The sequence below is a fragment of the Pongo abelii genome, chromosome 4 (assembly GCF_028885655.2).
Source record: "Pongo abelii isolate AG06213 chromosome 4, NHGRI_mPonAbe1-v2.0_pri, whole genome shotgun sequence".
NCBI classification, from domain to species: domain Eukaryota; kingdom Metazoa; phylum Chordata; class Mammalia; order Primates; family Hominidae; genus Pongo; species Pongo abelii.
This window is the reverse complement of record NC_071989.2, coordinates 14,511,727-14,538,721: the sequence shown is the minus strand read 5'-3', so window position 1 is coordinate 14,538,721 and position 26,995 is coordinate 14,511,727. Positions and strand designations below refer to the sequence as shown.

General features: G+C 42.3%; 1 protein-coding gene across 6 annotated transcripts in view; it reads right to left on the bottom strand.

Moving 5' to 3' along the window:
- TRIO (trio Rho guanine nucleotide exchange factor) overlaps positions 1-26,995 on the bottom strand; it is a 370,719-nt gene that overhangs the window by 340,979 nt on the left and 2,745 nt on the right. The window lies entirely within an intron of this gene.

Genomic DNA, 26,995 nt, shown 5'->3' with positions numbered 1-26,995 from the left:
AGAGGTCTCACCACCCCAACCGTAACATTTCTCATATTACCCATGCCTAGTGATCAACTTCCCCTGAAACAAGCATTTTTTAAAAAGATTTTGCTGCTTGCAAATGTTTAGAAGCCATCAGAGGGGCTGGTGGGTGGGCCACCCCATTCCTCCCTATACCCTAAGTTGCAGGCTTGAGTGACTATTCGCTCCACCGCTGATCTTTCACAACCCCACTCAAAGGCCAGCTCTTCCAGAGTCCACTCTGATCTCTCAGCAGGCTCAAGGATATGACACCTGCCTCAAGATAGCACCTATGTCATACTGTATATGTAATTTGCTGTATCCAGTTCCACCTCCAAAAAATATGTTCCGTAAAGGATGGGATTACTTATCCCTCAGCTTACCCCCATTCTACAACTCATTTGTTTAACTGAATCCAATGGTCTTGAAACAGCCTTCCACGTCACTGATGCTATGAAGGCTCCACCTCTAATTCTGCACTTCACTGCGTAGCCACAACACTCCGGTTTGATATCATCCCCCCTGTTATTGCGACCAAATGTGTTTCTGCCTGGTTAGAGTTGTGTTTTGGTTTAATCAACTGTTGTTAACCTGTCCCACTCCATTAAGCCAGTTCTTCAACAGAAGGGGCTTTATTCTGTGTGCCTAGTCAACACTCTGACTGCCACTTGAGAGTGACTGTCACTCAGAAGACAGGAGCCACTGCTTCTGAGATGAGTCTGCCTGTCACTACTCTCTGTGACACTGTTTAGTTACTTTGGAACTTTAGTCAATTTCAACCAAGATGCTAGATTTGTTCAGGCATTTCTACTAAGTCTGCTGCACTTCCTGCTTCTCAGGGGCAAGTACCGCTTGGCTATTCAGTTACAGAGGTATTTTTACGCCCAAAATCAGCCCTCAAGACAAATTAAAACAAAACTATGCACAATCTTTCTAAAACCTAACTGACACTGACTTCAAGCAAAAGTAACCCACAGCTTAGTAATGCTGCGGTGCTTATTAGTGTCCTAATGAATATAAAAGAGAGAAAGAGAGAGAACAGATTGGCAAAAAGTTAACAGTGAATTGAAGGAAAGGGTATTCAGATGCTCAATGCACTACTCAACTAATCTGCAGGTATATGTAATTCTTTCAAAACATAAGTTAGAGGAATGGGATTATGACACCTTGCATACAAGGATACCTTCGCTCACTTTTGCAAAATGGAAAATAGAGTGTGTATACATAATCTTCTATAACTACAGAACTTGGCCACATAAGCACTCAGCAGTATTTCACAACCCAAACTGGCTGAAAGGCCACTCTAGGTCCACATATCTACTAAACACCGACCATCCTCACCCCGCTCCTCCCCGCCGTCTCTTTCTTGCTTTTTAATTTTATAACCAGGGAAGAAGCTTAAGACTGAATAATACCCAGCAACAGCAACTAAGTAGTCCTTAAACACAGTCCAGTTTCAGATACTCTATTACTTAATGGTTTCTTAAAAAATTAATTCTGAAGCAACCTACCCACACCTCTGTGGGTGATATCCATCTGTACCTCCACCTGTGATAAGACTGCATAAGAACAGTTTTTGGCTAAACTCTACCTTTGTCCTTCATTAGCCCAAATAATTTACAGCTATCTAATTTTGACCTCTGGCTCATCAGCTTATGGTCTACATTCAAATGTTATAACGTTTAGCCAGCATTACCTTATATGGTGCAATTCTGAAGTCTTTCAAACACTGAAAAACGTGGATTTACATTCCTGCAGTTTTGGTCAAAAGCAGTGATTATTTACTGTGACCAAAGGCCGACTTAGTCAACAGGTTTTTCTCATAATGGCATGATATTTTTGGCAAACTATTATAAAATATTTTGTTTCTTCTACAACAATGTAATAATTCACTGCGTGTACAGTTCTTTGCGGTCATGCAAACTGAAGTGACAAACTAAATGACTTACTTATTTTCTTGTGCAAGTCAGGCTTGGCTGGATCTTCTGAACGTTCCTGGTATCTTTAATACTCTAGCACTGTAACAATTTCCAGCTGTTCAACCAAAATATCTTCATAATACTTGATTTTAGGGCAAGGAATATAATTTAAGATTTGGAATGCTAAAAGAGTCAAGCTTCAGTAATTTTTCATTATTTATACATTGTTAATATTCCATCTTCATTTCATCTAACACCGAAATTGTATATTAAGTTAAAAACAAATAGGTACTTATATTTTTGTTCTAGTATTTTCAATGTAAATAGTTAAATAAAGTGATAAAGGTATTTCCCTAGATGTAGTATTATATTTCAAGAGAATATATTACATCTCGAGCCAGGCGCAGAAGTTCACTCCTGTCATTCCAGCACTTTGGGAAGCCGAGGCGAGAGGATCACTGAGGTCAGGAGTTCCAGACAACCCTGGCCAACATGGTGAAACTCCATCTCGACTAAAGTACAAAAATTAGCCAGGCATGGTGGAGCATGCCTGTAATCCCAGCTACTTGGGAGGCTGAGGCAGGAGAATCACCTGAACCCAGGAGGTGGACGTTGCAGTGATCCCAGCTACTCGGGAGGCTGAGGCAGGAGAACCACCTGAACCCAGGAGGTGGACGTTGCAGTGAGCCAAGACTGCACCACTGCACTCCAGGCTGAGCGACAAAGCAAGACTGTCTCCAAAAAAAAAAAAAGAGAGAAGCTTTACTTTTAGTGACTGTTTAGCACATAGCAGGTTCTCAGCCAATGTTCAATGCATGAATAAGAATCAAAGATTGTTTTAAATAAAAGTTAAACTGAAGGGTGAAGGGTTCAAGCAACTAAAGATTACCAAAAGCAAATGTACAAAAATTTTAGACAAAACCAAACCTTTCTAACTGCAGTATATACTACTACAATCTCTCCATTGAATTTTTTAATTACAAAAGAAAAAAGCTAGATATTATCTATATTATAAAACTCTCACAAAGAACTTTATTAGTCTCTTTTATATGTCTAGTAGGAAACTTACCAAAAAAGAAAAAAGGCTTTCCAAACATGTTATAACAGAAATCGCTGGTTTGGATAAAATACAGAAAACGCATCCCAGGATTACAGATGAGCTCCATCAGTCAATTCCCTCAGTGCCTGTCAAGCGGCCTGACTTCAGATCTTCTTTCACCTTTTCCCTCTCCCTCTCCCCAACTTCATTGGCTTTCCATTAAATCACCTGGAACCCCACTTTTCTAAAAGACTGTCTCCTTTGCCTATGAAAACTAGCTACCACTTGTTTTTAGTAATAAAGCCTTTCCAAAATGCTTTGCCTAATTACACATCACTCTACAGATGGTCACAACACAACTGTATGTTTCAAGTACAATCAACTTACAGATATTCTCAAGCTAATCCCAAAATGCCATTAAGTGCTTATCACTTTAATTTTTCAAAGGTAGATTTGAATCTACCAGTGGGTGATCCTTTTTTTTAAGAACTCACAGTGAATCCAACATGAAAAACCATAATTAAGAGGTTTAAAACAATTTTATTACCACCACTGCACAAAATAAGGGTGAACAAGTTACACTTCATGTCACAGACATGTGTTTGATGAATAACAACTCAAGTGGTCCAGGTGAATAAAGTAAAGAACACAAAGACTTGACAATCACAAGAGAAACCAACATCTAGGAATTTATGAAACTGGGCAAGTTATTTCCTGGGACTCAATGGTAAAGACAGAGCAGTATTTCCATCTTCGAAATTTTCCATCTTTCTGTCAATATTAATAATACCTGGGTCAAAGGGGAGAGAGTTAGGCATACCAATTAATGATCATCAGAAATGACACAGTCCTACAAAAGCAAAGGAAATATAGAGACACTTTCTTAAAAATACGACTCTTGGTACTGTTGAAGAAAACTGTATGAGGAAGAACACGATGTAAAAATAAAAATGGGGAATCTTCCACCTAAAAAAGAGAAAAGTAAAAAAAAAAAAAAAAAAAAAAAAAAGGCAGTCTTATTGCCCATTAAGAAAGAATATAATGGAGTTGAACAAAAGTAGACCAGGATGTCTCAAATTTCCCTTTAATTCTGTCCAACACAAAGAACGAGAAACTTAAACCATGCATTCACCTCAAATAACCCAATTAAAAAGCAAAAATCAAACAGCAGTAGTCAAAAAACTAATCCCCTAAGTAGAGGCTCCATGTGCAAAGTCGATTGCAGGTAGGACAGTCGGCAAGGCCTCCCTGTTTCACAGCTCTCTTCCCAAACCGTGGACAAAGACTATGGTCTGCCGCCAGGAGCGGAATGCCAGATAGACCTTGGGTTTCTCGGTGACACTTCCAAAGACACATTTGCACTTCAACACTTTTTCCAAAAAGCAAGCTGAAACATGTATTGGTAATTAAAATAAGAAGATGGCCACATAGATGGACATATAGTAAAAAAAAATGAAATGTTTAAACCACAAATGATAGCATAACTCACAAACCATGGCACACCAAGTCAAAGAAGTCAAATAAAGCCAGACCAACTGAATGCTAGCTAAAAAGGGCAGAACTCAGAATCAGAAGAAACAGGAAGAAGACATGCACCACAAACACAGCACTCGAAAACAGCACCCAGAGCCATACAAGTCATTCTGCTGCAGAGAAACAATAAATTGGACATCAATCCTCCTGAAAATCAACTACAGTACGAGGAGAAATGAACCGATTTATATCAGGCTGTGTAAGTCTCATTCTGTTGGCGAACAGCCAGATCCACTTAGGAATCTCCTATTTTAAAAATATGATGAGTTATGTACTTGTAGAGAGCCTATTTAGTTCACCTATGTGGGACCTCCCTATTTGGGGGATTTCAGGGTAAACTTCTTCAAGTGAATGTCTTGCATTACGCTGTGTGAACTGCACATAAAACTCAGTCATGAATTAAACACATGGCATATCCAGTTCTCACGGATGATAAGGTCCATGAAATCAATGACAGCATTTCACTGATTTCAAAATGACACACTTGAGTGTGAGGCTGTGAGTGTTTACACCTGTGAACACCGCCATTTTTCACAGCTATTCTGGCTTCTCTTCCAATTGTTCTAGAAACTTTTCCAGGGATCCTGCCAGAAATTAGTAACATTCTTAAGGGTACTAATTTCAGACACATGTGAAGAACTATCTTGTAAACCCCATCTTAGCTTCTTCCCTTCCTGATTTGCTATGGCTTAAATACCTCCTCAGTATCACACAATTATCAGATGATTCTGAGATATACATTAAAAAGCACAATTAAAAAAAGAGATTTCAGTCAATCTCTACTAAGTAAGAAATGAATGTTCAGTACTTAGGTAAAGCAAGGGTACTTGTTCCACTGGTGGTGGGCGGGGGGACTAGTGAATGCTGCCAATAACAGCCCTTCATGGTGCACCCACCCAGAACCACGCTCCTCTTCAAGGGCACCGAGAGCTCCTTAGAGGCCCTTGCCCAGCCTCTGACTCACACCTATCCCCGGGCCTTAGTCCATGTGGCCTGCAAGCTTTTTCTTCATAATGTCTGGGGCAGGTCTCAGTTCTTCCAAGGCAGGCCCCAGAAATCAGCATTTTCTAGTACTAGTATTATCCCAAGCCCTAGCGACAGGGTTAAGATTTAAACAATGGCTATCTTTTCTTAAAATACTTTTTCTTTAACAAGACTGTTTTTGGAATCCTGCTTTATAGAAACAATCTGACCTATTTATGAAAAACTGGGTTGGCCTCATATTGACGTGTGTGATTTCAAACAGCCCTGCAGCCTGCTTTCAGGTTCGTGTAAATAAAGTTTTGACGTTGGGGAGAAGTCCTAAAAATGGAAGTGAAGTATGGAAATGGGGAGACAGGGCAAGACCTGGAACATTCTTAACGGGCTCATGGAACATACTCCTGTAAAAATATACCCAAGAACTTAGCAAATCTTACCAATGCCGTCTTCCCCCCAGAGTTACTGTTCCACAGCCTACTCACTAGGAAACAGAAATCAACTCATTAACACAGAATAGAAACACCAGAGGCAACTAGATCTTAAATCTCAAAGGAAACCTGGTAATGGATGTTTCTTCACCCTCCATTGATTGATCAAACCCAGTGATCGGTCAGAAAATATTAATTAGGGTCCACGGGGAGCCAGGTCAATCTAGAGACTGAGGAATTGCGCAGAAGACATAAGCCCAAGAATGGGCGCTTGAGGACTAATTATTAACAGTGAACAGCAGTTAGATGCACAGCAGCCAAGTGAACACAGCCCAACAAACAAGGGCAGCTGCTTTTGCTGAGACCTCCCTTCTCCACTGCTGCCTATGCCCATATTCCAGACACGCACACCTCATCCATAAGAATCTACCGTCTCCCTTTCTCCTTTTTCCCCTCTCATGAATTTCTACTGGAGAGGACATTACACCATAAAATGGCCCAGCCTCTGGCCCAGGTTTGCTGGCTCAATAGTTACCACGTCCCACCAGCCTCCTGAGACAGACAGGGAAACTGGCCACTGGACTTGGGGATGCAGCAAGCGCTTGTTCTTGCTTTTGGTGAACACTTACTAAGCAGTGACTATGTGCTGAGCACTCGGGGCAGAGGGATGAGTAGGAGTTAACCTCGACATGAACTGCAGCTCGGAAAAGAACACATCAAGAAGAAATCACATGACGCCAGGGCAACTGAGCCAAAACAATTTTTAAGGAATAATATACCACAATTTAGAAAAAGGGATTAAATTACCCCGAAATTAAGAAGCATCACACTTATTTGCTAAGCCAAATTTATTAAGATCACCATAAAATGCAAATTTTAAATTAGACAAAACTGTGCTTAAAGGGGACTGGGATCAAGCAGTTAAGAGAATTGTCAAGAGACCCCACTAAGTGACGGGACACCTGAGAGACAGGAGGGGGATGCAGAAGAAGACAGGCTCAGACCCAGGGCCTTGGGGCAGAAAAGAAGGAGGTGCCCCCAAGGCACGGCTTACCCCCAGCTGAAGTCTGTAGTGAGGTGCTAATGCAGAATCCAACAGACTCTCCACCAGGAGCATCCCCCTAAATTCCTGCCCCAGAAATCAGACTCATCTCTAACTGCCTCCAGCACAGTTTAGCAATGGGCAATGGCCATGAGTGGCATCGTCACTCTTAAGTGGTCAAAGAAGAATGAGAGACAAGAGAAATGCAGGAGAAAGGAAGAAATGAGAAAAAGAGGAGCTAAAACAGAATGATAAGGAGTCCATTTACAGAAGAAAGGCATTCATTCACTCAGCAGGTCTGGGTGCAGTCCATGTGGGCCTAGCGGCCACCTACCATCCCCGGATGGTTGGCGTTCCTACCTCTGGAGGCTGGGAAACCCAGACCCACAAGGCTAAGAATGACACCACTGGTAGAGTTCACTGTGCAGGAGGGCACCTGGGATCCAGGGGCCTTTGTGAAAATGCTTACTTTTGGGCAGATGCAGCTCTGTCTGCGGAGGGCTACATCCCTTCCCAAGGAAAGGTTGAGAATGACTTCAGGATGAGTCACTCTCCCAAACAAAGGAAAGCCCCTTTGAAGGGTCACAGAGACACAGAGCCTCAGAAAGACAGACAGAGGGTCAACAGGAAGGATAAAATAAAAATACAGCTGCACTATTCACAACAGCAAAGACATGAAGTCAACCCACGTGCCCACCAATGGTAGACTGGATAAAGAAAACGTGGCACATATACACCATGGAATACTACGCATCAATTAAAAAAGAATGAAATCATGTCTTTTGCAGGAACATGGATGGAACTGGAGGCCATAACCTTAATTAACACAAGAACAGAAAACCAAATACTGCATGTTCTCGCTTATAAGTGGGAGCTAACATTAAGGATGCATGGACGTAAATATAGGAACACTAGATGCTGTGGACTACCAGACGGTGGGCATGTGGGTTTAAAAACTACGCATCAGGTACTATGCTCACTACCTGGGTGACGTGATCCATATTCCAAACCTTAGCATCAAGCAATATTCTCACATAACAAATCTGCTCATATATCCCCTGTATCTAAAATAAAAGTTGAAATAAAATAAAAATAAAAGTAGAGCTACTGGGAAGCTTAAAGGGGCAACACGGGTAGGGGGACAGCTTTGATCCATTTGATTTCCCTGAGAGTGCCCTTCCTTCCTTTGTTGAGAGACGGCAGCTCCACAGCCACTGTGCACCCAAGGACCACCTGGCAAGGGCCATCTGTTCTGTGGCCTGTGCCTGTTCCAGACCCAGGGTTTTCAGGGCCCTTACATGCCATTAGTGTTTGTAAAGTAACTAAACAGGCAAAATGACAGCAACACTTCAGGGCATGGGGCCTATATGTAAAGAGCTGAATTGGACTTAGGAACATGCAGATACTCCAATGATGAAATTCCTCTGGCAAGAATAACTGACAAGGCAATACTACAAGAAAAGACAGTCATAATGACACCAGGGGGTCAGGTGACAGGAACAAAATTTTGACCAAAGGTAAAAGTTTACATTTCCCTACTAATAAGAAATAAGATCATGGAGAACTACTTACTCTTTAAATCCAGTAGGTCGAGAGGCCATTGTTTAAATCTGCCTGAAGCAATCTCAGGAAAACAAGATCCTGAGCTTGGCACAACAGAGCCTTTGTGCCCTCAATGAAAATCGGATTCTTGAACAAATACTACCATCAGTCTCACCTCACTACTATGACATGTGGCTTTACAGAACCAAACAGCCTCTCCTGAAGCCATGCAGTTCAATACCCCAGGCAATCTGATTCCAATTTATTTAAGCTGCAGCTAGCCCATTCTGCTGCAGGACAGTTACCAGGAGGTTGAGCCAACCTTGTCTTGTAGTATGACATGCTCATCAAGGAAATTATAGCTTATTTCCACACTATTTCCCTCACTCCTGTAATGGCTCTAAACCCTTCTGATAAGACTGTTTTTCAGATGCTTTCTGATATAATTACCTAGCACTTTTATAAAATTTTCCAGCATTGACACAGAAGTGTCAAAGAATTTAAGTCACGTGAATGTGTCATCCTGAGGTAAAAATTGCTACATCCAACAGGGTCAGGCTCACAACTGACCTCTCTGTCCCACTGCTGAGTAGCATCAGAAACCCCCATTAGTATAAGTAGTGTAGGCTAGTAAAAAAGGAGTCAAAGAAAGTGCTCACTACTATGAACGTCTGGACTCAGTTAAAACACACATTCACACGAGAGCAACTCAGGAATTATGTGGAGGTCGGAAAACTTACTTAATTTCCTACTGTATGACACATAAGAAATGAGGCTCATGAAAATGTATATAGGGAGAGCCTATTTAAGATTCCTGAATACGTCAAGCATGTGAGAATAAAACCATATGAAATAGTTGTGTTAATATATGTCTAACTACAAGTACTTTAAAAATAAGGTAAGTTTTATTAGATTTTTAAATTACACTAACAGGATTATGATTTTGTTAATTTGAAATGTTTTAGGTACATATCTACTCTGGTCATCTACAACAATGTGCATGTGTGAATGTGCCAGAATCCCAATCAGGATGCAGCTCCCTGCAAGAGGCAATAGTTGTCCTTAATGAAGGATACAATCTTTTAAGACTTACACATCAGTCCCAGGCTAGAATAGAGAGACAGAAAAAATTTCAAATAAGTCTCCTTTTAGAAAATACCCTTTAGTTGACCAGGCCTGGTGGCTCACACCTATAATCCTAGCACTTTGAGAAGCTGAGGCAGGTGGTTCGAGACCAGCCTGGCCAACATGGTGAAACCCCATCTCTACTAAAAATACAAAATTTACACCATAGAATACTATGCAGCTATAAAAAAGAATGAGTTCATGTCCTTTTCAGGGACATGGATGAAGTGGGAAGCCATCATTCTTGGCAAACTAACACAGGAACAGAAAACCAAACACCACACGTTCTCACTTATAAGTAAGAGTTGAACAATGAGAATATATGGACACAGGGAGGGGAACATCACACACTGGACCAGGGCCTGTCCAGGGATGGGGGGTAAAGGGAGGGAGAGCATAAGGACTAATACCTAATGCATGTGGGGCTTAAAACCTAGATGATGAGTTGATAGGTGTAGCAAACCACCATGGCATGTGTATACCTATGTAACAAACCTGCACAATCTGCACATGTATCCCAGAACTTAAAGTAAAATTTAAAAAACAAAAAAACAAGCAAAAAACAAAAATTAGCCGGGCATGGTGGTGCACGCCTGTACTCCCAGCTACTCAGGAGGCTAAGGTGGGAGTATCACTTGAACCTGGGAGGTGGAGGCTGCAGTGAGCCAAGATCGTGCCACTGCATGCCAGCCTGGGAAACAGAGAGAGACACTGTCTCAAAAGAAAAGAAAAAAAAAGAAAATACCCTTTATGTGGTTGATGACATATAAAAACACCTTGGAAGTGACTATGCTGCCTGAATCTACATGATCATATAATACTTGCAAGCAGAACTGCACTTGCAAAGGAATACGATTATTATCAAGCCAGGAGATAAAAATGATCCCTGACCAGTGCTATCAAAATAATAAGGAAGACAGGCTTATTATTCTATCTATCCAGGGAACTGAGGGGAAAAAGTAACAAATTATACAAGCAAAGTTAAGGAAGCCACTCCTAAAATGCTTTCACATACCACATTGTGTATATGGCATATATAATACCCATTTTAGATCTTACTCAATATGAACTCTGCCATTTTTATAGGTAAAAGAACAAAGTAAAAACTGATACCTTCAATGTTCTCAAGTGTCAGTACAAAGAATATGGGCTAGAAGAGTGTTAAATTACAAGCCATCTGTTCTGATAATTTACGACATGATTTCTCTAATCTCCTTCAACACTACACAACATCTCTAGGGCAACACAGTGACTTCAAATGAGAGTTTGAAGGGCCAATTGTGCCTTCAGTATGTTCGCAGAGCAGGAAGCTCCTCCAAAAGCCAGGATCTTCTCCTTCATGGAGCACATCCTCATCATAAAGGGACTGCATTCATTTTCTCCACTCTCTCCAGATATGTGAATGGAATGATTCTGCAAACTGCACTTACACCTTACTCCAAATTGGCCATGATTCCATAACCCACAACTAATACTGTGCCTTGGCATAACTCGGTGGTTCCTAAACCTAGCTGTGCATCTAAATTACCAGTAGAGACCAGGCATGGTGGTTCACACCTGTAATCCCAGCACTTCAGAAGGCCAAGACAGGCAGATGGCTTGAGTCCAAGAAGTTGAGACCTGCCTGGCCTCCATGGCAAGACCCCATTTCTACAAAAAACTAGCCAGGCATAGTGGTATGCACCTGCAATCCCAGCTACTCAGGAGGCTAAGGTGGGTGGATAGCCTGAGCCCAGAAGGTGAAGGCTGCAGTAAGCCATAATCACGCCACTGAACTCTAGCCTGGGTGACAGAGTGAGACGCTGTCTCAAAACAAACTACAAGTAGAGTTTTTTCAAAACACTATTCTAGGGGCCTAATCTAGAACCACTAAACCAGAATCTCTAGGGATTCTGTATTTTTAAAGAAAATCTTCCAGGTAATTATGCTACAATCTGAGTTAAGGAACCACAGGCATAAATCACAACAAGCATCTACTGCACTTCTACTTGGGGACTGCTCTGGGCCAGCGTTGGGGTCAGAGGTCCCAGCAACTCAAACTCACAAGTGAAGGAACAATTATAACCCAAAAGAACCAGTCCAGAATCCAGTTCTCACAAGGTGCCATGCCAACACCAATGGGCCTCAAGAGGCTGGGACAGGATGGTCAAGTGCAGTTTTCCAAAGGAAAGGATGTTTGAGCTGAGTTAGGAAGAGAAACCAGGAAGAAGAGGGAACGGCAAACACAAAGAGGTACAGGTACAAGAGCACAAGACACACAGGCCAACAGGGGCAAGAAGTCCAAGTTTCCCAGGAGGTCCGCCCACCTACAAAGGACAGGCTGATCTGCAACTAAGAAATGTGTGTTTGAGCCAGGCGCGGTAGCTCACACCTGTAATCCCAGCACTTTGGGAGGCCGAGGTGGGCGTATCACTGGAGGTCAGGAGTTCAAGACCAGCCTGGCCAACATGGTGAAACCCCATCTCTACAAAAATACAAAAATTAGCCGGGTGTGGTGGTGCATGCCTGTAATCCCAGTTACAAGGACACTAAGGCAGGAGAATTGCTTGAACCCAGGAGGCAGAAGATAGAGTGAGCCAAGATCACACCACTGCACTCCAGCCTGGGCGACAGAGCGAGACTGCATCTCAAAAAAAATAAATAAATGTATGTTTCGGCATCACATGTGGCCTTGGTTACAAAGTGCCATCCTAGACCATGCAAACAAAAAGAGGAGCTTCAGTGGGAGAAAGGGATGAGTAGGGAAGGAGATCTGAGAATAATTCTGCACTGGTATTCACCAAATTCCTCACCTGTGACACAAGTAAAATAGGCTGTGTACCAGTAAATGTGTGATAAATGGGCGCTAACACATGATGTCTCTTTAAGAGCATCTCAAATTTCATTTTCACTTTGAGGGCAATTTCAATTAGGTAGACTTGAGCTAGTTGATCATCTTTTATAATTTTAATTTCTACATTATTCCCCAGCACATTTTTAAAAGAGGCCAAAAGAGAGAAATCTGCCTAATCATCTTGCCTCTTTAGACTATAAACTCCCACTGGACAGAGTATTATTTTTGTCTTCTCCAGCTGTATGGCACCTGGCATGTTGACGTTGCTCAAGGGATAAACAGCTCATTCATTACACAGTGTCATGTATATTAAATAATGTCCATAAAGTCCTTTGAAGATGAAAACCACTTCAAGCGCTAAGTAATTCTGAGCTAGGCATTTGAAACTGGGAAACAAAGATGACAGTCCAAACATCATGAAAAGGTCACCCCCCGGAGGGAGGCACTGCACTAAGAGACTCTTGTTCTGACAGACCTCTGGTCCCTTTGCAGGCAGACCAACCCCAAGCTGCTCTACGTGTTCTTAATATATATATCACTGGGGAGAAGGTTTCAAAACACCACAAAGAACAACAGTCCTTAGAGGCTCATTTCTTTCAGGGACTGTGCCCAAAATAAATTTCAAAGCCACACAAATTCTTCTTTCTGCGATGTCTCTTTTTTAATTGAGCTGGAATACTCTGTACGAAGTGTCAACTCAATTCTAAAACAGGCACAACGAAAATTATTGCAACAGAGCATATGCGATTTTATGCAAATTAATGTCGTTTCTGTTTCAGAGTCTAACAACATACTCTATGTCTTGGTCTATATGCTGGTGAGCAGAGGTGACTCCAATATTCAAGAATATAAAGCTCAGCCAGATGCGGTGGCTCAGGCCTGTAATCCCAGCACTTTGGGAGGCCGAGGCGGGCAGATCAGGAGGTCAAGAGATGGAGACCATCCTGGCAAACATGGTAAAACCCTGTTTCTACTAAAAATACAAAAATGAATGAGCTGGGCGTGGTGATGTATGCCTGTAATCCCAGCTACTCGGGAGGCTGAGGCAGGAGTATCGCTCAGGAGGCGGAGGTTACAGTTAGCCGAGATCGTGCCACTGCACTCCAGCCTGGTGACAGAGCAAGACTCCATCTCAAAAAAAAAAAAAAGAAAAGAAAATATAAAGCTCACACTAGCAGAAAAACAATGACACCGATTTTTAATGTTAATATCATTTTCAGTAGAAGCATAGCAACTTTCCCAGAATGTTTAAAAAACAATAAAAGCTAAAGCATCATCAGTTTCCACTTTTTCAGCTCTGCTCTTCACTATCTCAAAAGACACCACCAGGACTGAAACAATCTACAGGGAAGCAAAGTCTCTCTCTTTTTTTTTTTTTTTTTTGACTGCAATTTCCTGAAAAGTTAACCCAGGGTTTTCCACAAAATTTCCAAATATGCCATCAAATCACAACTGAAACCTGGTCAAATCTTATCCACAATCCCCTCCTTCAAATAGAGGTGATTTCACTTTTTCTAACACCAAAAAAAGGGGGAGTGGGAGTAGAAAAAAATTGAGTCAAATTCCTCCACATGAGACGCACGTCAGAGTAGGAGACACCAGCACAGGCAGATTCCACCTCAGGCAGAACCCACTGTGCGCGTGGTAACCTTGTCCCGATAGCCACCTGAGCTGGAGCAAGTTAAAAACCCTCTCTGAGTTCCATTTCCTCAGGTATAATGTTATCACTGCCTACTTTGTAAGGGGTAGGAAAATTAAGTGGCTTATACGTAGTAAACACTCAATAACTGAAGCTGTTTCAAAATCTGGAATGTATCACAAATTTAGCCATGACTTTTTGTTCTTTATTTTTATTTATTTATTTAAGAGACAGGGTGTCATCGCTCTGTTGCCCAGGCTAGAGTGCAGTCGCACAATCATGGCTCACTACAGCTCAAACTCCTGGGCTCAAGCAATCCTCCCACCTCAGCCTCTTGAACAGCTGGGACTACAGGTGCACGCCACCAAGCCCAGCGAATTTTAAATTTTTGGTAGATACTGAATCTCACTATGTTGCCCAGGCTGGTCTCAAACTGCTGGGCTCAAAAGATTCTCCCACCTCGGCCTCCCAAAATGCTGGGATTACAGGCAGAAATCACCGTTTCCAGCCTCATCACTATCTAATTCCAAAACATCTCCATTAGCTCAAAAACTTTCCCCAGAATGTTTGACCTATTAGCAGTCATTCTCACTACCCCTAGTCACGACTTTTTACTCCCGGATTTTTTTTTTTTTTTTTTTTTGAGGCGGAGTCTCACTCTGCCGCCAGGCTGTAGTGCAGTGGCGTGATCTCAGTTCACTGCACCCTCTGCCTCCCGGGTTCAAGCGCTTCTTCTGCCTCAGCCTCTCCAGTAGCTGGGACTACAGGCGCGCACCACCACGCCCAGCTAATTTTCGTATTTTTAGTAGAGACAGGATTTCACCATGTTGGCCAGGATGGTGTCGATCTCTTGACCTCGTGATCCACATGCTTCGGGCTCCTAAAGTGCTGGGATTACAGGTGTGAGCCACAGCGCCTGGCCTATTCCCAGTTTTCTAATATCAAAAGCCCTTCTCCATTAAAATATTAATAAACGAATTATGATTTTTTTCTTGCCAAAATGTGTAATCATAGAAAAGGGTTGCTAGAAATACAGAGGCCAAATTTTCCAGAACACAATCTAACAAGCATGAGGATGTTTATGGGCAGTATGGAACATAATATATGAAACTGAGACTGTCTCCCCAAGTCAGGGACATAATATCCATGTCATCATTTAATGTAGAAAAACACAGAACAGGCCGGGTGCAGTGGCTCATGTGTATAATCTCAAACCTTTGGGAGACTGAGGCAGGTGGATCGCTTGAGCCCAGGAGTTCAAGACCAGCCTGGGCAACATGGCGAAACCCCATCTCTACAAAAAAAGATACAAAAATTAGCTGGGTGTGGTGGCACATGCTTGAAGTCTCAGCTACTTAGGAGGCTGAGGCAGGATCACTTGAGCCCAGAAGGTGGAGGCTGCAGTGAACCGAGATCATACCACTGCACTCCAGCCTGGGCAAGAACAAGACCCTGTCTCGAAAGAATGAGAGAAAGGGAGAGACAGGGAGAGAGAGGGAGACAGGGAGACACAGGGAGGGAGGCAGGAAGAGGGAGAGGGAGAGAGAGACACAAAAGAAAAATACAGAACAGCAAATGAAATCCTAAGATCTCACCCACCAATCCATGATTTCTAGGACTGAGTGCACATAAACTCAGTTCCCAGAAATCCCGCACTGAGGCAGAAACATAGCTGCTTTGAATTTACTGCAGGTGGTTTCTGGGAAGAAATATTTAGTCAATGAAGGGCAGTAAGCAACAGTCTTTCAAGTCATGACTCACAGCTTACTCCAACACATGAACTCAGCTTCTCCTCCTCCTTGTAGAATGTACTGGATCCCTGAGAAAGGTCCACTCGACCCATCCTCCTCTACACACCCGTTCTCACTGGCTCAACACCTTCCTTTTTATTTCTTCTCTTTGGCAATTTGTACGTTGAGATGAAGATGACAAACTGTTTTTCCCACAACAGGTGTCCTTTTTATAAACTGTATGAAATTAATCTCCCTTTCTTTTCTGGCGACTCCTGATTTTTCAATTTTGTGCTCCGACATCACCAGAAAGTAAGCTGTTGATGGAGTCTGGCAGCTCTTTTCTTAAACATGTCCCTGGGGAACTGCAGAGCATTACTTCATCTGTTTTGTTTGGATGACTAACTGACAAGGCACTGAGCTGAACAGAAGCTGACCACTAACTGCTGATTTGAACAGTTTAAACTTGGGGGTGGAGGTTCATCTATCACCGTGGTGTGGGTTAGCATTCTCAAATTACTTTCTGAATATTCTAGGATTAAGTAAATAAGTAAAGATACGGAGGATAAAAGGAACCAGGTTTTTCACTGTCAGAGAAGGGAATTACAAATACGGAAGAGGAAAGACTAAAATGCACCCTGTGGTACTGTACTGGAATTGGAGACACTGAGTATAAACACATGGTTTTTATCACTGAGAGGTGCAGAAAGAGATCTCAATCACGTGTGCATATGTGTAATTAATGTCTATGTGTATGCGTACATACACACACATACACGCATACACTTCTTAGCTCTGTCTACTGAGAGGCCCTAAAAGCAATGACAACTCTGTAGCAATGAGCACGCTTAGTGCCTAGATCGTGTTTCTAAATACCATTCTCTACTAAAATGAACCATTTCTCCAAGGGCTCCTTGGAGAAATGGCTGATCCCAGCCCTGGGGCAAGGAAAGCACAAGGTGCACCTGGAACAGTTTATTGTGCCAGAAAGTAAGAAGGTGCTCCAAAAAAATGATGGAGACAGGTCACAAAAGATAAAAGAGCCAGGATGAAGGGGCTCCCACTAGCCAAATCTTAGATAATTGGAGTATCAAACTAAGTGACAGCAAAGGATCATAGCTCATTGCATAAAACAGGAATTTCTGAGGCCATACTTACATAAATAAATAAGTGGAAGAGAAGGGAAGCTCTTCCTTACAGTACAAAGTCAACTAAATACAAAAGGAATTACAAAGTTAGAAAAAAAAATCAACATTTCGCAACCATCATATTAATAACTGATTCAGGTGAAGATCATCAATGGATGCTACAACTAGCAAACGAAAGAAGGAAGAGGAACAGCCTCAAATTATCTCCCCACAAAATGCTAACTAATGACAAAGGGACAAGTAGGGTGGAGAGACCTGCAAGTCATCACCTGAACCAAGTGATCAAAGTGCAGCACGTCACCACAGTGGGACAGTGGGTATCACATGTTCCCAGACATGATGCTCCAAAAAGGATGCAGCCCTTCTGCCAAAAATGCACAGCCTGAATCTAGTCGTGAGAATCAGGCAACCCTAACTGGGGGGTAGTCTTTAAAATAACCACCCTGTAATCATCAAAACTATCAGGGTAACAAGGGAGACAGGCTGAGGAGATGTTCCAAATTCAAGGAAACCGAAGAGACACAACAAACTAAATGTAACATGGTCCTGAATGAGATCCTGGACCATAATTTTTTTAACTGCCAAAAAGGACAATCCTGAGACAATTGGTAAAAAGGTGTTAAAGTTAGTGATTTAGATCATGATATCGTATCAAAACTAATTTCCTGATTATGATCACTATGTAAGAGCATGTCCTCACCCTTAGAAAATATGCACTGAACCATTTAGAGTTAAGAGACATCATCATATTTGTAACCTACTCTCAAATGGTTCAGAAACAAGATAATATGTAAATTAGCTACATCCAGAAAGAGAAGCAGAGGAAGACAAAGCAGAAGTGGTGAAATACTTACAACTGGGGATCTGAAGCTGTTCTTGCTTCTTTGAGCATGATGAGTTCTGCCTACTCAAAGTAAAGTTTACCCCCCCCACCCCCGAAATAACTTTAGATGTAATCCACAATTAATACATGGACCAACTAAATGACCAAAAACTACAGCAAAATCACAATTCAACTAAGTTAATTCGGACCTGAGCTTTGTATCACCTTTATTAGTTTAAAATAAAAGATATACTGCAATAGCAGGTCAAAAGCAACCCAGGGTCTTAAAGGCCAATCCTTTTAATTCTAGAAATCTTCAAACGGAAAGAATTACATAAAAATGTAAAAGCTTGAAAATTTTAGAAACTCCTAGGGCAAACTAGGAGGAAGTGACTTGTAAATGTTTAGAGCGCAATCTACCTTCTGATTATACAGTGTCTGCCTTCAAGAGACCAGCATTTCAATCATCCTGACTGAAATATTAAAACTCCAAAGTAAACATGGAGTCACACAGAAAAACAGAGCATATTCCCAGTGTGGAAATGATGCTCGAAAACAACAGCTCAGAAGTTTTATGTGGGCATAAACCTGAGCAAGCATCCCATAAAATAATGCCATTGACTGTGAGGGGACCACATGAGGTGTGGCTGATGAGAACACAACCCACACACAGAACAGCCTAGGACACGTGCCTAAGACAGTGGGAAGGAAATGACCCTGCTTCCCCCGACTAAATATCATCTACGTGCACATTTTGATGAATAACAGCAAAAACATGAGTGGCTGCAACAAAACAGCTATATATAGCAAAACCAGGAGTGACCACACCCATTTTATAAAACCAACCCCAAAAAAGCAGCTCAGCGGCGCCCTCCTGCCCCTCACTCCCCAGCGCTGTTCCTTTCCTAAGTTAGAAAGGAAGCCCTGGTAGTGTTCTAATGTGTCACACACAGCCAAGGGCTGAGAAACCTCCCTCCCTGGCCAGCCTCTCCCCGCCCTTCCCGTACTCCCCACCCCCACATTAACGGCCACAGAGATTTCCTATCCAACACTTGAGTCCAAGTCCAGACAGCCAAGAAAACAGAGGGCCAAGATTTCAATCAGGATTTCTCCCCAGACGGTGAGCCGGGGGAGCCCGTAAAACTCAACAGAGCCAACATGCCTCCACTGGAAAGCTGGGACTGCTAGGGTTATTTACGTAAAAGGTAACATCAGTTTTAATTAGGTGAGAAGAGGAAAGGCACAGAAACTAAATTACAGGGCCCAAACCAACATGAGAAAAATACTTGCTATAGCCTGGAATCTTTCACTCAACTTTTATTTGGTGTGAGACTTGTAAATTATAGCTTTGATCCTCAACACACGAGTATACACAAATTCAATTTTCGGGATTTTAAAATGAAAATCCAGGAGGCTGTGGGATGCTGTATAGAGGAGGGGTCATGTCTACTCTCTCCTTCCATTAGAGAGGGAAGGGGCATGGAGGGGGCTTTGTAATCTGCCAGCCCTGGGCTTAAATTCCAACTCAGGCCCTCACAGAGTCAAATGGGGCAGGCAGGTCGCTTGCCCCACCAGAAGCAGACATCCTCATCCACAACCCAGGAATGGCATCCACCTGCTGAAGGAGGGGGAGCTGCTTGTATCCAAGGAAAAGTATATAAAACACACTGCACAGTGCCTGGCAAAGTACAGGCCCTCGGATGGTAAAACCAGTGGTGGCAATACAGAGATAACAGTGAAGAGGAAGATTTTACCAGGTTTTCTTAGAGGACAGGTTGGGACTTATAGCTTTGGGAGGAAAAGAAATAAACACAGTATCTTAAATCTCATCCTATGACATTGCAAGCAGGTTACTACTTTGCAGATGTGCTTATTTTACTTTCCTATGGAGCACAATTCCAAAGGTGCTATCTCATCCCGGGTGACAGGGGTCCTGGCCTCTCTTGCTGTTCCCTGGCAGCTGCTGTTAAAGATTTAGAGGATAGCAAGGGTGTGGCAAGCATGGCCAGGGGCAGGCTGTTGCAAGGCTGCCATCCTACTTTCCAAAGCCTCCACCGTCCACTCTGCAGATTATCACCGAAAATCTATGTGATTCCACCTCTATCTTGCATGGCTTTCGAAGGCTTCCAGCTCTTTGGTTCAGTGGACAGCTTCCATCTTACAAACAGGCTGAACCTTATGAAAATTAAGCCTCCAGCAGAGTTGAGGCTGGACCTAATAAACAATGCCATGAGGTATGAGAGAAAGGCCTAACAATGAATCCTGCAAATTCTGCAATTAAATATTGGAAAAGTAATATGTATACCAACCAACTAACAAAATTCACCTACTAACAACATTCTGGCACTAAATGACTCTACAGTGAAGCCCCTGCCATGAAGAGCTGCTCTCCTATGGGCAACCCGTCAGGATGCACTGATCTGAACTGGCACGTGAGTAAAAGGTACAGCCTGAAACCATCAAATTAGCACCTGTTCTCCAGGCTCCTGGACCCAAGACATATTAGGGTAAGTGCAACAAAATTTAGATGGAGGTGAAGTGACTCTTAAAAAGTGTGAAATACGGGCGCAGTGGCTCATGCCAGTAATCCCAGCACTTTGGGAGCCCGAGACGGGTGGATCACGAGGTCAGGAGTTCAAGACCAGCCTGGCCAAGATGATGAAACCCCGTCTCTACTAAAAATACAAAAAAATTAGCTGGGCATGGTGGCGGGCGCCTGTAATCCCAGCTACTTGGGAGGCTGAGGCAGAGAACTGCCTGAACCCGGGAGGCAGAGGTTGCAGTGAGCCACGATTGCGCCATTGCACTCCAGCCTGGGTGACAGAGTGAGACTCCATCTCAAAACAAACAAACAAACAAACAAACCGAAATACATCCTGCCCCTGTGCGATCTGGGTTCGTTTTTTTGTTTTTTTCTTTTTCGAGCTAGTAATGCTCCCTCGCATGCCAGCTTTCATCACTCTGGTACTGAAAAGGGCAGTGAACGCTGGAAGGAATTTCTCATAATCATGAATTTAAATTTTTTTGAAAACTACCTACAAATGAGAAATCTATTTGTTTACTATTAGACTAATGAGGGTTTATTCCAGTGATTTAGATGTCAAAATATTGGGCAATTTAAACTTTGGAGATTTTATTGTGTGAAGCTAGTTAGGTGGAAATATTTATAACACTCCAGTCAAAGCACTGTTTTTCAATATTTGTGTGGTTCAGCTTCAGAATAAATAGAGGAATTGTAGCTTTCGGTCCTTATCATTTAAAACTTAAACTAATAAAGTTATCCAAAAAACAACAGAATTTTTATGCTATTCCTGCAGGCCCTGGCATATCTGTCATGCAGAACAAGGATGAACTTAAAAAGTAAACACAAATAGGAAAATGCAAAACTTTCAGAATACAAATGCCAAAGAGTGCCCTCTCACAGGTATCAGTGGCATCCTTCAATGGCAGCAGCAATCAAAAATCACTGTGAACTTGAAATAGTGGATGGGTCAATGCAAGAGGAAGCAAAGCAAAATGAATAAACAATGGAGATCAATTTATACACACACTGTTTTGACCAACATCTTAACGACTTGTCATATGCACATCATTTTCAAATTAACAATCTAAACATTTTGCCTGAAAGCATTCATGTCATTTATACATGTCACTTCCTATATACTAGGAAACATGAGTTCTTTGAAAATAGATTTCAAGTATTAGTCTCTGATATATTCATTCATTCTTGCATTGAAACCACCTATTCCACAGAAATCCAAAGAGGGGTATTTTATGACTTTCCAAGAGATATATCTACATACATACACAAACACACACACACACACACACACACACTATGAAAAACCAGGCACCAACAAACCCCATTTAAAAATATTTTAGGATTATACGTTTAAATTTGAATTGTGTTTTTCTCAAGTTCATGCATAGCTTTATTTTATGGTTATGAGTCTTAAAAGTAGGTGGGGCTAACACTTCATAAATTCATTTATTAATTATCAATACTGTGAAATAGGTAGCTGTCAATTATATACAAGAATGCCTAAGAACGGAGGGCAAATGACCTCCTATAGTTACTCATGTAGGAATGAAGCCCTTCAGATGAAACTTCTTTCTTTCGCACCAGGAACTGTGAGGAGCTGAAGATCATCCTGCATGGGCCACTTGTCATCTTCGATCTGGACAGCAGCACAAATCACAGGAGTGGGAAATTTTGAAGCAGCAAAAATGGTAACTGTCTATAGCTAAAGATTATTGTCTTTTAAGTCAGATTTGACTTATACACCAGATAGATTTCCAAGTTAACACGTATTACAGAATCCCAGGAAAGAATCTTTATTTCCCCCATCTATCTTTAACATTACCCTAGATTACCCCCACGCAATTATAAGAAGCTAGGTCCTACATAGCGAAGTATGAACACAAATATTACTATCTTTCAAATCGATATAAAATCTTTCCAAATTAACTCAATTTTGTTCAAGTTTACTTAGAGAATAATTACTTATATGAGCTTTGGCTTTTGTTGGTATCATTGGTTCTATCTGCATTTCCTCGATTATGAGTGAGGCTGAATATGTATTTTTTGGCCATTCATACTTCTTTTAATTGTTTGCCTATTTTCTTTCTAGATAATGTCTTGTCTTAATTGATTTGAGGGAGCCCTTTACTAATTACATATATATAATCCTTTGATTTGTAATAGTTTTTCTCCCAGTTTATTATTAGCCTTTTTTTAATGTCACATTTTAAAATAACATACAGTTAAACTGTGTGTGTGTGTTGGGTGTGTGTGTAAAGGTCTGTGAATTTTAACACATGTAACCAGAATACAAATCAGTTCCCCATCCTTCACCTGCCTCCTGCACCCTTGTAGCCATACTCCCCCACCGCCTAACTCCTGGCAATCATGCCCATCTGTTTTCTGTCACTACGGTTCTTTTTGCCAGTGTCATATAAAGGAACTCATACAGCATGCAGCATTTTGAGACTGTCTTCTTTCACTTAACATTAATGGAACGGCTATACTATAGTTTGTGATCTATTCACACCTACACAGTTTCAGTGCTAACAACAACAGACAGCAAGGGGCCCCTTGGCCTTCCCTGCAGTAAGCCAGTAATGGAGCAGCACCAGCTCCCCCTCCTTTCAGGAATGGGGGTCCACAGAGCAGCCAGGACAAATCTGCTGCCGCTCACTGAAAACCCTCCCCAAGAAAAACCTCCTGCAATTCATCCCTGTCCATAGCAGGGCTACAGACTGTGAGAAAACAAGCCTGATCACCTCACGTGGACACCACAAAGTCAAAGTACCCTAGACCTAGAATCCAGTCTTTGTGTTGAGTAAGTTTTCATGAAAGCTTTCTCTGTCAGTGTAACTGCTAAAATGCACTTATTTATGACAAAGCCCAAATAGGAAGATGCCTCCAAAACACCTGCTCTAGACTACTCTACAATCCTCCCCCACCAGACAAGAGTAGACATGTGGCTAATTAAAAGAGCCAGTAATCTAAAACTCAAGTATGTTCATCACCAAAATGAGGTTTTACATTTCCACAGCCCCTCTGCCATCAAATGGCACAGGGAGAAATCTCAGAGGTCAATGCCCTCTGCCACCCCACTCGTAGCCTCACTCTGGTTTGCTCTCTCTCTCCCCACATATAACCTTTCCCAGGGGGCAGGTGATTAGTAATTTGGGTTTCAAAGGGCTTCCTTATGTGGAGAGGGGACAGAAAAGAGGAAATTAAGGTAACAACACAACGATTCAGTAAGCAAATTAAGTGTTTCCATGAGTGAATGAGAAGGGAAAATGAGTGTTTATGCACTTGTTAACCATTAAACGTGAGAGCAAGATTTCCCATAAGCAAGACTGTCCGCACAGAAGGCTAAGTAACATCAAAAAGCTGGGAGTCCTCACTGGACAGTCCAGCCAGGTATCTCCCTTTGAGATTTACGAACTGGCAGGGAGCTGGGCACCTTGACAGTGAGAGCAAAGTCCTGTTCTGCAGGCACAGGGGGAGGAGACCAGGGGTCCAGCAGGAAGCCAGCAGCACATGCAGGGCCCAGCAGGCCTCTGCCCACTCCTCTGTGCTCCCTTCCCCTCAGTTCAGAGGCACAACAATAGGAATTCCCAGAACAGCTCCTGCTGAGTAACAGCAGCCAGAATTCCTAAGTGCAAGAGTCACTGGGAAGTCTCCCTGTTCATTCCCTCTCCCAGTGGCCCACTGAACAGCGCGTCAGCAGAACTGGAATAGGACGAAGAGAACCCTGTGGCTGCACATCAAACCTGCTTACCCCTTGCTCCAGCTGGGGACCCAGCCTGGTCCCTGCAGCCCATTCATTAAAATGAGGCTGAGAAGATTCAAAAGACAACATTTCCATCCACCAGGCCAACCACACCATCACCCTTGTCAGTTTGGCCAAGTCTATGCAGCTGAGTACTTGGAAGAAATGGGAGGACAAGGTCAGAGTGCCCACTTTCCACCAGAATACACTGGGATTCTCCCAAAAATCCAAGTCTTCACTGTCCAGGGAGTCGCTACTATTTCCTGCCAGTGGCGCTGTTAAAATTTTGTCAAGACAATGCACTTAAGGAAATAAAAGCCAATTCATTAGAGAATTGAGGAGGAATGGGGGGTGTGGTGTTATCACTGCTTTTTGTAGTAAAACACAGCTCATCCCTATCAACAGTGAGTTTACTAGGCAGTAAAGTGTGGCTATTGATTAAGAATTAGACTTTTCTCTGGAATTCTGCCAAGGTTATGAGATAAAATTTCATTTTCTCGATAGTCAAGTAAATAAACTTAAAGTAAATATTGAATACAGCTGACTTAGATTATGACAGCTTCAAACACACCTTTCACCTGCACTTCAGAACAAATCTCAAATTTATTGTAACATGTAAAAGGTCAAAAAAGACCACTGAAATTACATATTTTTAGGGTACATTTAAGAAACATATTTAAACCATATGCTTCATTTTGAACACCACCACAGATTTCATTTAAATCTGGTTAATCATTTAAATGGTGGAAATGCCTTCTTTAAATTTTCATTTGAATCTTAAATAGTTAAATTGCGAAAGGAAAAAATACAATATCCCACATCAATATGTCGGTTTACAAGGTCTCAATGAAAAGCTTCTTTCAATGATGACTTTACTGCACTTCTTTGATTTCTCGAAAGTCACTTAGAGGAATTTTAGAAATCTCCTTGCTTTCCTCTAAAACTGACTGTGCCACCTAAAAAGGAGAAACCAACATTCACTATCAAATTACATTTCCTTCAGTTTCCGTTTTTGAAATATTGAGGGTAACAAGGACCCACTTTGTAATACAATCATTATTGGTGCTCACAACGACCAAAGCTGCCAGGCTTCTCAATACCAACAGAAGTAGCACGGCCCACCCCAGGCCAACTACCTAAGCAGCATTAAAGGCATAAATATGAAGAAAAGCTTCCCTCAATACTCCACAAGGAAACCGTCATATCAAAATATATAAAAGTATGTGTGCTTCTCCCTAATAGACTTGATTTTCTTCACCTGTTCCCTGGAAAGAAAGGGGCTGCAGGAGGAGTCCAGAATAAGATTTAATAATGAAAGAAACCAAGCACAACAGGACGTGATGCTTCAGAATAACCACAAACCTTTATTCTCCAGATATTCATTTAACACCAACCTAAAGCGTGCCAGGCAGGTTAAAAATAATGCATTTATGTAAGCACCCCCACCACACACACACTGTCTCGCAAGGTTAAATAGGGAGCTCCGAAAGAATGATTTATTGTCACGAGAACAGAGCCCCAAAATAGATTGGCAATAAAAATGATTGGTCCCAGTGGGGTTGAGAACTAATGTAAGCAACGTCCTGGCTATGAGAGGCGACCAGGAAAGAGCACCAGGGACCAGGGCCCTGACTCTATCTCTACCCAAGTTCCACTCTGGGGGGCAAGTCATGAAAGCTCCCTAAGGCTGATTCCTCATCTGTAAAATAAAATTAAAACAAGACTAGCTCATCTTTGTGGTGTCTTTTTTTTTCTTTTTTCTTTTGCATTGAAATTGGTTTTACTGTGCTGAGCTCTGTGCAAAGGAGAAAAGTGAAGTTCGAAATTCACTAACACCTGCAGAAAACCTCTTACTGCTCTTTAACACACAAGCACCAGGACTTGACTCACATTATTACAACTCAATCCACTTGAACACTAATTGGCCTGCCTGCTTCATGCCAGGTCTATAAATAGGTGATCAGGATCGTCAAAATGAATAGGGAGTGCCAAGGTCCCGAGCAGAGAACAGAGTGACAGCATAGGAAATGAGACCTTGGGTGAGGTGAATCCTGGGTGGACACTCAGCAGAGGAGAAGGGCACCAGGGCTCCGGAGCCCCGAAGTATCCAAAGAAAAGCGGAGAACAATGATTAGGCACTGAGGGCTCAGAGAAAGCCAGAGTCCACAGGGAAAGGGGAACAGCCCCAAGGTCATCTCCCGGACCACTCTCCAGGGCAGCAGTCCTGTCCCCTGAGCCCAACTCCAAACCCTGCCAGGTGACAGCACCTTTATGTGAGCACTTCCAGTAATGGAGAAATCACAGGACTGTTCACTCTATTTCTGAACTTCCCTTAATTGTTTAAAAGTTCTATTAAAGTCTTCTCTTTCTTTCATCCAACCACTGGTATTAGTTTTCAATCTGTGGCTACAAAGACAAAGTCGAATGTGGGCAACAAGAAGGAATTTAAAAAAAGAAAGAAAATCAGGCAGCCACGCAAATAGAGTTTCAGGGCTGAGAAAGGAAAGGCAACCAATGGAAAGCCTTTGTCTAAGTCAGATTGGCACTTTTAGTACCAGGCTCAAAAACACACCCTGATCGTCCCCCCCAGTCAATGAGAACCTATTTTCCCATGTTTCTGAGTCTTAGAAAAGAAAGCCAGATTTCTGATGGATTTGACTGCTCCATTCTCCTCAGCTTCCTTGCCTTGTCAGCCCTGACTGTTCCAACCCCACCCCCACACCCACACCCATCCATCCAACAGAATGACCCCCCTCTGCCCCCTGCTAGACATCATTGGCCTAGATGCTAGAGCCAAGATCTAGGTCAGGGACTCAGAGCTGCCCAAAGGAGATTTCACTTTTAAAAAGACGTTCCAGGCGTCCCCGGAATGGGACGCTGCATCTGATACCTACTTAAATTCTGCCCTGGCTCCTGATTCTAAGTG